Raw genomic sequence first — 13,365 nt, 5'->3', positions numbered from 1 at the left:
TCTTAAAGGAAAATAATGGCAACCCCAAGCAAATGGTCCTAATTAGTGTCCAAGAAACCACTTCCTAAAGTATCCTTCCAACTCATTCCAGTTTAACTGTCCAGAACAATCTTTTGTTCTTAAACCCCTGTATTTTGTGTGTAACTACAAAAATGCTCTGCGTACGGTCACTTTGAAAATAGCTCACCTCTGGGTACAGCCCAGCACCGGGAGAAGGGGAGAGGACGAGATGATCTCACACTCTGGCTGTTGCCTGTAAATAGGTCCCGATTATTTGAAACTATATTTCCCTAAAGCTTTGCCTTCTGACAAGCCTCCTTAGAGAAGTACCAAAGGGGATTTCATCAAAAAATCGAGTCTCTGCCGCCACTCGGACTGCAACACAAACTTCGAAAAGAAAAAGCTAAAACCGAACCCAGAACCAAGCTGTGCATATTCGAGCTGTCTGTTACACGCTTTCACCCACTCTTCCCACCATTTTCAAGGGTGATCTCTAAGTTAAATGTATCGCGGGTACACCCATATATACCACACTTGATGTGGTACCCAGGTGATGTGTACAGATTCGGGCACACACTGGAGGAGTAACAGAGCTTGGCCAGTGGGTTATTGTGGCCTTGATCTTTTCTCCACTGCAAACAACTCAACTCCCGCCGTTTGCTCCCACGGGAGGCCTCTTTCACGGATGTACATAATACAAACTGCTATTTCTCATTAGCTGGAGTACCAAATCCTGTTGCTTCATGAAAATCCTCCACTCTTCCACTGAGTCCCGCATCTTCTGTCACTTCTCTATACCACTACAGAGCATAATTCCTAAAGTTTTAAACTCAGTGCTGAACTACTTTGGACACAAAGCTGATCTTGGTCCTTAGTCCTATAATCTTGCTGTTGCTTTGGTGTGGTGGTTTTTTGTGGTGGGTTTTGTTTTTTGGTTTTTGGTGGCTTTTTTTTTCCTTCTTTTTAATGAAAGCTGGCTGGAAACAGACTCTCTGGCATAGGTTCTCTTCCTAAACGTGACGGACTTGCCAAAGGAAATAGAACTTCTATAAAACGACAGTCAATTAAATAGCTGCTGTGTAGTGCTCTTCATGCTATTTCCAAGAGATAACGCTAACGGGAAATGCTGCAATCTTTTGACTAAGAAAATCCGTCAGCGACCTTCCCTGGACTTAAAACGTCCTTGACTCATTTAAAATCAGGCAAAACCACATAAGATGGGTTGCCAACTCTTACTGCTCCAGCATAAATGGCTTTACTAAGTCACGGAGACAACGTACAAGCTGATGCCGAAAGGCCAGGTTTCTTACTCACGTGTCTGCGCGCAGAGAGAGCCACAGCAGTTACCCCTCTGCAAGCGGACAACTTCGGAGAGCACTACAGCCCCAGCAACCGGGTCCACTGCGGTCTGCTGGCCAGCCTGAAAGCAAAAGCAACCAACCTCGGCTCTCTGGAGCCTTCAGCTCTTTCAGGTTTCATATTGCAAGCGAGTTTGATATTGTCCTCTTGTAATTGCTTAAAATGAAACACGCTTGCTTGGTGATTCATGATTAAATGCATTTATAAAGAAATTATAGTCCGTTATTCCCAGAGACTTGGCAAATCAATGGACGGGGACAGGTTATAGAAGCAATTGTGGCGGCTCTACAGCCAACATTTTAGTGCAGCCACAGCCTCACCGTTCCCCGCCCGTTCCCTCGGGACACCGTTGGCAGTGCCCCACTCAGCCCGGGCCGTCGGTGCAGCGGGACCGTGACGGACCGTGAGCCCGGGGGCCTCCCCCGCACCTCCCGGGGGGAGCGCGGCCCGGTGGGCTGGGGCTGCGGGGTGCGGGGTTGCGGGGTGCGGGGCGCGGGGCTGAGGGGCTGCGGAGCTGGGCACAGCAGCGCCGGCTTCTGCCGGAGATCACGGAACATTCACACTCCTTTCACTTTAGACGTTGCCCCCTCTTTGACACTATTTCCTCTTCCCTTTCCAAATTTCATCTCCTCGACTTGTAAAACATTTCAGGCAGTTATTAGAAAGAATTCCTCATATTTTACTGCTTTTCAGAGCTCCTTGATCAAAAGCAACATTTATCCCTCCACGCCTCCGCGCTCCAACGTGCCCCGCAGTTGCCAGCCCGGGGCCACCGAGCCACTGCTGCCCGCGGAGAGCAGCGAAGGCGCCGGGGAGCGGGAGATGCCACCGGGGAGCGGGACCGGGAGCGGGACCGGAGTCACTTAGCACATCTGCGCGCCGCTGCCGGGCGATTATCAGGTCATTTCTTCCGTAATGCAAACCATGCGCTCACGTATTACATCAAACCGCTAATTGCGAGTGATACGTGCGGTAACGGAGGTCAGCGGCTGCAGCGAGCTGGGGCTCAAGGGAGCGCTCCGGGCAAAGTTTGCTGGGCAGCCCCTTCCCCGAGCCGCGCCGGCGGCCTCGGGTAGCGGCCGGGAACTCTCGGAGGGAATATCGCCGCCCGGGCACGTGCCGGGGCGGTGGCAGCCCCTGCCTGTCCCGCCGGTGACAATCCCACCGGCGTCATCCCACGGTACCTCCCGCCCGCCGCCGCCGGCCCGGCTGATGCTCCGGAGGGAAGCGGCGCCCCGAACGAAAGGAACGGAGCCCCAGCCTAGGCCCGTCTGTGGCTTCTCTGTGAGGGGCCGGTGGCCGTGTTTAGGTATCTGGGTACTTTTTAGGGATGGGGTGTCTAAAGTAGCTGTGCTCCCCTGGGATGCCAAATGCTACACATCTGGAGCCACTACTAGCAAGGACTCCCTAGTCGGGATATGCCTGAAATCAGTGTCAGTGAAACCTTAATTTGTGTTTTAGTATATTTTGATACCACTTTAAATGGCACAGTTGCACAGTTTCTTTTTCCCTATATGTACCTCCTTAACCCATTTCTTCTGTGAGTCCAGTGTTGATTTTCAGCGCAATCTCAGGTTGCACATGATGTTTCTCAGGAGTCTCACCTTTCAAACGTCTTCAGCCTCAGTCCCATTCCCAATCATAACGCCTTTGATGAAGCATTTCTATTTTCCTTGTCCCAGACTTCTCAGTCTTGACATCACGAGTTTCACCACAGCCAAGTATCTCCAAAAGCCCAGAGCATGAACTGAGAGGCTCAGGCTCCTCGCTGGAATTGAAGCCTTGCTGCTGGACTGTTTGTCCCCAAACTTTTTGTTCAGCCTTTTCTAGTTATCTACATGGATTTTACCTTTTTCCTGAAGTTGTGGGCTCAAGGTGACTCACCTTCCTTTCTGGTTCCTCTCCTGTTGCCTCTTCCAATGTAGTGATCACCTCCTCACTCCTTTATTATTTTGCCTTCCCAAACATGATGGTTCTCAGGGAACACAGCTGCTCATCAGATGTCCCTTTATTCCTCCTCCATGCTGAGTGTCAGTTCGTTGCCTCGGTTGAAGTCTACTCTCTGTTCTCTCCCACTAAAGTTCAACCCTTGCTGGTTCTGTGTGTAAATCAGAGGCTTTTCTCTCCCACAAGCTCTAAGGCCAGCAGGAAGTGCAGACAGCACCAGAGAAAAGGCTTCTTTCACCGATTCCAGACCGAGACAGTCTGGGAAGACCCTAGAAAAGTCCAAAAGAAAAATTGCAGATAAAGTTGTGCTTTACCCTGAATCTGGGCATTTCTACTGAAATGGAGTAATCAGAGAATTTAACTGTATGTATTCAGCAGGTATAGCAGGATATATGGGTGCATGCAAGGCATGGTTTGTTACAGTTTATGACTTGGCCAAATTAGGATACATTTTCACTTATTTGGCAAAAGTCGCATTCCCAACAGACAGAGCTCCTAGTACACCATCTCCCTGCCAAGTTCTTTGCTGCTCCAGAGTAGGGGACACAAGCATTGCTAAAACTCTTTGGAACTACTAAGATGAACACAACAACATACTTTTTTTCATAGTCTTATGTGAACTTATACATATAAAAAGACTAAATCTTTTTTTTGGCAAAATTTTTGTAAAATATTTACCCTAAAACAAATAAGAGTCTGGAAAATAGGAGCTTAATTTATTAAAAATGATACAGTTCTAAGGAGCTGAAAACAAGTCGGCTTTATAGATAGTGAGATACTGACTACACTTAAAAATTTATGAAAATTATATTGTTCAGCAGCAGTGAATAACTTTAAATAATTCTCTTTATGATTGAGTGGCTGCATCAAATTGCTTTCGAGCATTTAATTTTATTTATAAATTCATGTAGTGTTCTGTGTGGTGCCTTGCAGGATCCAAAAATGTGTACAAACATTGTGCCTCATCTTGAAGCTTATTTTCTTTCCTAGGACTGTCTTTACTTGTTTGATGTATGCATCATCAGTCTAGTCAATAATTCATATAAATTATGAACCTTCTACCTGAGGTCACATTCCATAAATTTATTTCCTTAACAATGACCTTTAGAAAAATAATCAAGGAAATCAGCAGTTAACCCAATTATATAATCTTAATTCTCCTTACATTGACATTTTGATTTATAACTGACTGTGCAGGTTCCTTTTAAGTACCCAGTGACCTCACTGGTGTAAATCCTGCACTGGAAGAAGTGACCCAAGTCTCTGATGCTGCAAGCTGAGGATCCTCTGGAACTCCTGCACCTAACTTCAGTGTATACATCTAGTTCTTAACAGCCACAGGCCTCTCAACTAACTGAAAATCTATACCCTATATACCATATTATGGAATTTATTTGAAAAAAGTGGTATTTGGGATAGGTATTGCAGCTGAGTTTGGATGATGAAGAGAAGATTGAGAAGGCATCTGGTAGAAGGGGTGTTGATGGAGTGTTGAATGACAACTACTTATTTTGTCCTTACAGACTGAGTTGGTGGATTATGTTGTTTAGCAGTTCTGACCATAACAACAAATAATGATTTAAGAAAATCTATATATACTAAAATGTCGAACACTGAAGATACATTAGTTTCCCAGCTAAGTAGCCTATTTTATAGGCGTGTGAGTTATATATTTCAGTTAACTGAATGCAATAAAACTAGTCTTGCTTTTGCAGATGTCAGTCCCAGTTCCATAATCTTTGCAGGATTCAACTGCAGTAGCAGTTTGACAAATTCTCATTTTTTCAATTTATAAAAAAAATTTATAAAAATGAGGACCTAGTTTAATTCATTTATTCCAAGCCACCAAACCTCTACTTTTTGAGAGAGTTGAAAAGCATTAGCTGATAAGGCCTATATTGGTCTATTTGGCCATAAGTGTCTGGAGGTGTGAACAAATTGTTTATTCTAAGAGAATAACTGGTAACTGTGTTCTTGATATATAGAGCAGGCTTTGACTGAGTGGTGCTGGCTTTTCTCATTGCATACGGGAGGTCCCAAAGATGTGAAGGCAGAATGTTCTATCACAGCCTTTATTTGGTCCTCTATAAAAATCAGTGCTTTGATAACAAAGATTTTAAATCAGTTTAAGTGATGAAATTCAGAAAGGAGTGTCACCATAAACATTTGAACTCTTTATTTCAGTGGAAAGATGTTGCTGAAATTTATTCTCATGTGGCCATATATTCCATTAGATTTGCATGGCTGCACATGATGAGATTAGGGTACTGAAAAGAGGTCCATACAAAAGGTTGTATAGCTGCTGTATGTCTGAAGACTATAGGATGGTAAATTTTCTGTTGCAGTCTACTGGGTCCTCTGAGATGATGGGAATTTTTCAGAAGATTGTGTGAAATTAAATCTTCAAAAATGTTGAGCTTCATTAGATCTGTTGCAGAACGCACTACCTTTACAGCACATTTTGGAAGCAGTGGGAATGAGTGTTGCCTGTCAAGAAGGGCACATTCATGGAAGTATATCTTGCTTTGGCATTTGGTACCTCCATATACAACCCAGAAAACTGTCATTTGTAAGAGCAGTAAGAAATCCTGGGAAAGGTTTAGTAGATTCTTTGAACAGGCAGACCGGGACGCCGTTATTTCTCAGTGCTGATGGTCTGGGTTACTCAGGTACTCGGTGTGCAGTGTTTTGTTGTGGCTAGTGCTTGTTTATGGGCTTTCCATACATGTGACTTCTGAGCCAAAGCACTAAACATTTTTACCTACTTTTCCCATGGTTCAGTTGTTTCCCCCTTGTTTGGCAGCCCATCCAATGCAGCACTCCCTAAATAAGGACATGTTGACATGTTGCACATCATTCAGCCCTCTTCTCTGGATGTTAGGAGAGTTTCAACCCCGAGTAACAGGAGCTCTTCCTACAGCTTTGCAATTTACTCAGTAGAGTCTGCTCCTTTCTAGTGGCTGGCACTAATTTCCGTCTGTATTTTTCCCTGTGTTCCGTGGAACATAAATCAGTATTTTTTCAAATCACAGTTACAGACAGAAAGCCATCTGTAACAGACATTTGGAGAACATGCAATGTATCTTATTGAGCATCTTTTAATAGACTCCGCTTCTTGGTATGGAGTAACCTTCCTTTGAAGAGAATTCGAATTTTTTTGTGAAATGCTTTTTAGTGAACCTTCTCACATTCTCAGCTGTCTACACTAGATAATACAGTCAGCTATGAGCTTAGCAATGATGGGTATTTCTAAATCCAGAAAGGAAAATAGCCTTTCAATTTCCATGTGCTGATATATTAAAAAGCACATTATAATACTAAATGGAAAATATCTATTTTTGGTAAAGAAGCTGGGTTAGTATGTATACTACTACATGGTGTGGTGCCATTGTGACATCTGAGCACAGTAACAAAAAAGTAATTAATCAGGATACAGTTGATGTACACTTTAGCTTTGTTTAAGATTGATTATCTCTGCTACTATCTGACTCTGGTTTCTCTCTTGGTGTTCCTCTCATCACCACCGCACTCTTAGCCAGAGAAAAAGCAGGCAGTTATGCAGTTATGAGAACCTGATGCCTGCTAATGCTGCCTTAGTTTATGATGATGTAAGACAATCTTAGCAAAAATGAGAATTAAATCTTGAATATCATCTCAGGCCCTCTAACTATATCAATGTAAATCCTCTGCACAGCTCTTCATGAAAGATAGACTATCCAGTGCCCACAATGCATTTTGAGATCAAGAAAACTGGGAAAGGGGAGCAGTCTGAAAAGCTCAGGGGTCTGAGGGATTGTTGTAGTGTCAAATTCTCTGTAGCAGTAAAAACCCCTGTGATTTTTACAGTGAGCAAGGAGGAAAAGGAAAGAGCATAATAGGGAGCCTGCCACTACATACATGATTACTCACTGCTGTGCCTTTTCCCTTGCCTTATTTTTTCTTGTGTTGTGTAAACTTACCTCCTTTCTCATTTAAATTAATGTATATTTATGGTACTTAACTGTTAATAGGAAACCACAATTTTTAGATCAAAGAGTAGCTAGTGAATCAGAAGCACTTGTTCAACAGTTGGTGATTGCAGTAATTTGCTATTACGTATTGCACGTGCGATCACCAACATACAAAATCAGAGTATCAATATTAGCTAATTGAAATGCTGTATATGGTAGCATTTAACGTGAAGGGCCTGCTTTGCTTTAGCCTATGTTTTCCCCTATGATTCATTGCTTCTTCTCTAGCACATATGGAGGAAGTCCATTGCAAGAACTAACATTAGCATTTCAAGGACTTTGCAATTTTGTTTGTGTAAGGCATGTAGGAATGTAAAGGGCTCCACTTGGGAAGAGAGACTCTGGAAGCTGGATGAAGATTATGTTCTCTCACAGAAAAAAAATCATAGTCTTCTAAAACTATTTTTAGTGATAATAAGTGAAAACACAATTTAAATATTTGTGAGTGCTTGTAGAAGACTTAGAGTTATTATGTAACTTTAGCTCCAGTAAGGAAAAGATACAGCCCTTCATATGTTTTTCTAGGTCCCTCGTAAAGCAAAAGGAGTTAAGGTAATAATGCAAACTAATAAAAAAAGTTAAGCTAAAATAACCTAATTCAGTCTACTTCAAACTAGCATTAAATTTTTTGTATTCTTTATCTGTGACCTGAAGTAGCAGCCATCATAAAACAGTATTCATGTAACACTTGGGCAAATAAAACCCAACACACTTGTTTTTGTGATATAAGGGGATTCTGTCAGGACTGCTTTCTGTCGCGCTGGAAAGACCATTTAGTGGTGCATATAGCAGACACATAATCCATGGGATCTAGAATCTGTTGGTTGAAGCCACCCTGTTGCTGCCTACAGAGACTGTATACACATTTGTGCACAGTTCCTTTTCATCCCTGTGGGCAGGAGCTGGTAGTATCCTATCACTCTTTTGGACTGAATGTTTTATTACATGTCTTCTACTGTGCCCTGTGGACACTGAAAAATATATTTTTATCAGTAGCACAGTTCAAGGGGTGATGGTACTGGTGGAAGCTCCAGTAAAAAAAAAAGGATTTCTACCATGTTGTTTCTGTCCCAAACCAATAACACAAACCTCCTCACATTACTATATGGCAGAAACTCCCAGTTATTTGGATGGAGGCATTTACTCAGCAAGATGGTGAAGATTACAGGAGAGAACATGGGTGGATTAACCAATTTCAATGGTAGAAATGAGCTGGAGAAAATGCTAAGGGAGATTATTCTGTGTATGCATATATGGGACATAATGCATCTTTCTCCTGCACCTAAATAAGGTAATACAAAACATGTTTGGCAGCTAGAAGAAGTAATTGCCTGGTCCCTGAGGGCACCAACAAGCCCTCATGCTCTGAACAGCCTCACCTGGGCACCACCCCCTGCCCATGGGGCCCAGGGCTCTATTTAAGCTCAGCCCAGGCTCTCATTCTCTGTCCCAGCTGTGTGTAGGTGTGGTGGTCTTCACAGCACCACTGCTGTTCTCCTGTTTGGGTGTGGATCCTGCCAATCCAAACACTGACTGGCTGGTGTCCTGGCTTGACCTTGGATCTGGTCCATCATCAAGGCCCTGCCTGGCCACCGGCTCCAGCCCGCCCTGTTCCTGTGTTGTGGTGGTGGAATGGGCTATGGATGTGTGACCCTGCACCCAGGAGAGGTTTCCTCGCTCCCCAGGGGGTTGCTGGTGCCTTGCAGTGCCCTACCAGGTATTGCCAGAAAGTCTGTTTTTGCTCCTGATCTTAAAGGTGGATCATCTGTTGAATACACTGGATGGAGAATTTTTGTCAGTAGGAAAGCGATGGAATTAATGCTATCTGAAAGGAACCACATCAAGATTTCTGCTACTAAGGATGTTGGTGACTACTGGACTTCCTTATTACTGAATTAATTTTTTTTTAAAACTTTGTTTGGAGGAGTGGATTATGTGTATTGGCGGCTTTCTTTCAGGAGAGAAGCATTTGGGAATGAAGTATTGTAAAACTGTATTTTATTTTCATAAATAACTAATTGAACTGAGAGGTGACTTCTCCTGCAACTGCCTCATAGCTGCTGGGGGACTTAAGCAAAAGAAGCTGGTAAATCCAGACAAAAGTCTTTATGATTGGTATTTAATCTCAGCAAAAACCTAAAACTTTTTCTCAGCTGCTGCCTCCAGTGGTAGGTTTTGATGGAGTAATTTATTTATTCAACACTGTAGGCAACTTCCTGCATTGAACGTGTGGGTACCTGACCGATGGCAAGATACCAGCTCTCTTTTAATGAGGTTTAACTTCCTCACAAGCCTGTCTTCCCCTTACTGTAACTCCAAGGCCTTTATTCAAGCTCTTAATCCCTCCTGACACCAGAAAAGAAAAAAAAATAGCTTGGATGATGTTTGAACCAGGCTGATTGTTAAGTGTGAGCTGCTGCTGGCTGTGGCTGGTGCAGCTCTGAACTGGGGTCTGAGGAGGTTGCGCCTCACACAGACGAGGTATGGCATGTTGTTCCCATCACAACATTGGAATGCAGCTGCTGGTCCCCATTTAGGGCTGTATTTGTTCTTGAGTAATCATTCCTCTAATATTTCTGTGTTTATAATATTAGTAATTAAGAATGGTTGCCTTGAGATAATTATCAACTGTTTCTTCACAACACGGTGATGCTGACTTTTTCGTCTGTTTTCTTTACGTATCACATTTTAGGGGGGACATCAATTTTGAAGCCTTAGAAACCAGGAAAATAAGCACAGAGCCTTTCTTGTAGTTCTCTTCACTCAGCCCTGTGCAAACACCAGTCAACGTCTGTATGTGTACTTCAAGCTGTTGAATGCAGTTTCTTTTGAGTGCTTCTTTGTTATGACTTAGAAGAGCACTGTAAACAATCATCTTCATATGATCTAAAGTGATTAGTATTAACACTAAGACTTTTATGGCTTGTACCTGGGAATTATCTCGTAAAGTGAAGTACTCTTATTTTTTTTAAAAAATTTACTTAGACTGAAAGGAGAAATTGGAAGGTCTGTATTATTCTGATCTTCAGAGAGCTAGAGCCATTGTTGGGGTGAAGAGCTTTGTTTATGTTATACAGAGTCCTTTTACTATTTCTGTGGTGTTTCTACTAAAGCTTTTCCATTTGCTCCTGTATGTAACTTGTGAGGTCTAGGGTCTGACATCTGCATCTTCCCTGAATTCTACCCATGTGTGGCAAGAGCTTTAGAGAACTACTAAATAAGTAAATCAGGCTCTTAGCTTGGATAGTCAGGTGTCCCTTCTTTCTAACTTATTTAGCCTGTGTTCTGGATCCTTGTCTCTAGAGAGCTTTTCTCCCTTTCCTTGTTGCCTACAGGATGATAAGCCACCTGCCTGATTGGATCAGTGAAATTCACTTAGTTCTTGCTCAGAGGAATCAATATTTGCCAGTAGAGTATGGATTTCATGTGCATGCTGCCAGTTTGATACAGAAGCCTGTTTTTCCTTGAGGTAATGCTCCAGGGTAGTATTCATCATGAGCTCTCTTGCTGTGTATATGGAAAAATACCTGAGAAGCACAAGTTTTATCTTCCCCCTTGCCTGTGCCTGTTGGTAGCTGTTTAACAGATCTCAGATTGTAGGGTAAGGTTTGATTTGTTATTAAGAAGCACTATGGCATTTATAACTAATCTGCAGCCTTCATGTTTTTTCTTATATTATTAGAGAAAAGCAACAAAATCAATGAAATAGGAGTAAGTTACTGTATCTTTATGCTGCAGCAAAAAAACCCAAAAAACTCCAAACAACAAAACACTGCCTCCCTCCCCACCCCATACAATAGGGTTAGGAAGATAAAAACTCTTTGTTTTCCTAGTCAATTAAAAATAAAGCACTCCTAACCATTGTGAGGTCTGTAAAATTCCCTGTTTTAACCCCTCAAAGACATCACTCTCATTGCCTTTAATGGGTTGAGCATAGCCTTGTGTGAGGAAGGACAAGGCCAGGCACAGCAGCATGCCAAGGCACTGAGGGTTTCAGAGATTTCACATGTCAACTTCAGATGTCTTTTCTGCCTTCTGGACTCTGCCCCTTCAGCTCTATGACAGTGCCACTTTTGCATGACACAGAATTGCTAAAGAATCAAGTTTGGAAGAGTCCTTTGACTTTTCATATCCAGTTTACTGTTTAGGTGCTAAGTACTGTTGTGAAGTTACGTTGCTCATAGCACGAGGTATGTCTCTTTTTTCTCTTTCTCTATAGAAAATGTGCTTTAAAGATATCCCTGGAGCATTTAAAAAACAATATCCAAAATTAATTCATGTCTGATACACAGCACACCAAAGATGAGTTTGTAGTGACTCTGACTGCAAGTGGCTTAAAATGTGCAAGAGTGTGAACTCATAGAAATCTTGGATTATGCAAGTGTTTGTGTCCTTTGTGTAAGGGCTAAGTAATTAACTCCTAAGTGGGAAGTTTGACTTGTGCTATAGTTACGGTCTTATCTGTGACTAAAAGAGATTAGTCTACCAACTGTATCATTGTCTTTCTTGATCTTGTGACTGGTCCCTGTTTGTGGAATGATGGACTATTTTGTGGTGTCTGGTTTGTGTTTTGCTAACTAAAGATATTTGATTAAAAGAAAAAATTAATCCTCATTTATGCTGTGGAACGTGTTACTGTACCACACTGTTGAGAATGATGGCAAAAATAATTCCAAGTAGAAAAAAACACCTGATGTGTATGCAGTGCAGGAGAGTGAGGATCTGAGCTTGCTGACCCCCTGTCCTGTGGGGGCCCTAGCACTCTCCACAGCCAGGTGTGTCTGAGATGAGACAGACTTCACATCTTAAGGGATTTTGGCAGTGAATGAAGCAAAAGCTTAATGGAACACTTCTAAAATCAGCTCCTTCAAGTCTTGAAATACATGAGCATTTTGAGAGCTGGAAGCTCTTAACTAGTTAAGTTGCTCTTGTTGAAACCATGGGTCATCTCCAGTGCAGAATTCAGCCTTGTTAGCTGGTGCGATGGGACCTGTGTGGGTGAGCAAAGAGTATCAGACTTTCGAGACAGAAAAGCAAATCTACAGCAGAGCCAGCCAGCCTGCTGGGAACTAGAGAAAGCAGGGGCTTGACAGGCTTTGGTGCAACAAGATGGGAACACAATTTTAAGAAGTCACCAATATAATGCTTGGTCTGTCACAAAAGCAAACCTTTCATTTCAGATCTAAATTTCATACTGGTTTGGCTGAGGACTTGGTGCAATTGCTTATGTATCATAATTTGCCACAGCAATGCATTCACAGAGGGATTTACTGAGGGCTACACACCTCAGCCTTGGGGCAGGCCTTCCAATAATCATCTTAAATTATTGCTTTTACACATGGCAGATTGATATATACACAAAAAGATCTTTGCATGTGCTTTCGAACTGCAGCTGTCTCTGCAGTGAAACATGATTGTTTAAGCACCAAAACCACACCAGAATAATTAAAGCGGAATTTGGTCTCAGTTCAACTTGGACTGCATGAGGAGTTGCAAGGAAAAAAAACAACTGACTGCTTTTCAGAGGTGCTCAGCTCATGCTTTTTAGAATGCGAAAAAGGTTAATTGTCTTAAAACATGAGGTGAACAAGGACAGGAGATACCAAACCCAAGGATGCCAGTGGTTTAGTTGGAAAGGGGCTAACCATCTTAAGCAATCACTTCTCTTTCCATGAAAAGGGAACTGTCAGGTGGATGGAGGTACTTGGAACAACGCAATCAAAGTCTTCTGTCACCAAAGTTTAAGATGGAGTCAGTCATCAAGCTGTTTGACTGGATTTTAAATTTATACCAGAAAGGTATATGAAAAATATGACAAGCTTTAGTAATATAAAGGATCTGAACTGCTAAATGAGCTTAAAAAAGGTTAAAAGAAGTGGAGACCTTCCCAAATGAAAGGTAATGATTTAAAACTTCCTAGACTTTAATCAAAAACTCAGATGTATGCTTTGCTTTCACTCAGCTCTGGGAAACAAACTTGGACAAGGTTAGAGTTTCTTCAGGACTGGGATTTAGAATACTTCTGTGTAGACTAACGCTGGCAATTACA

The sequence above is a fragment of the Neopelma chrysocephalum genome, unplaced genomic scaffold, assembly GCF_003984885.1.
Source record: "Neopelma chrysocephalum unplaced genomic scaffold, ASM398488v2 Primary Assembly neopelma1_97222, whole genome shotgun sequence".
In the NCBI taxonomy this organism is placed as follows: domain Eukaryota; kingdom Metazoa; phylum Chordata; class Aves; order Passeriformes; family Pipridae; genus Neopelma; species Neopelma chrysocephalum.
This window is presented reverse-complemented; position numbering follows the sequence as displayed.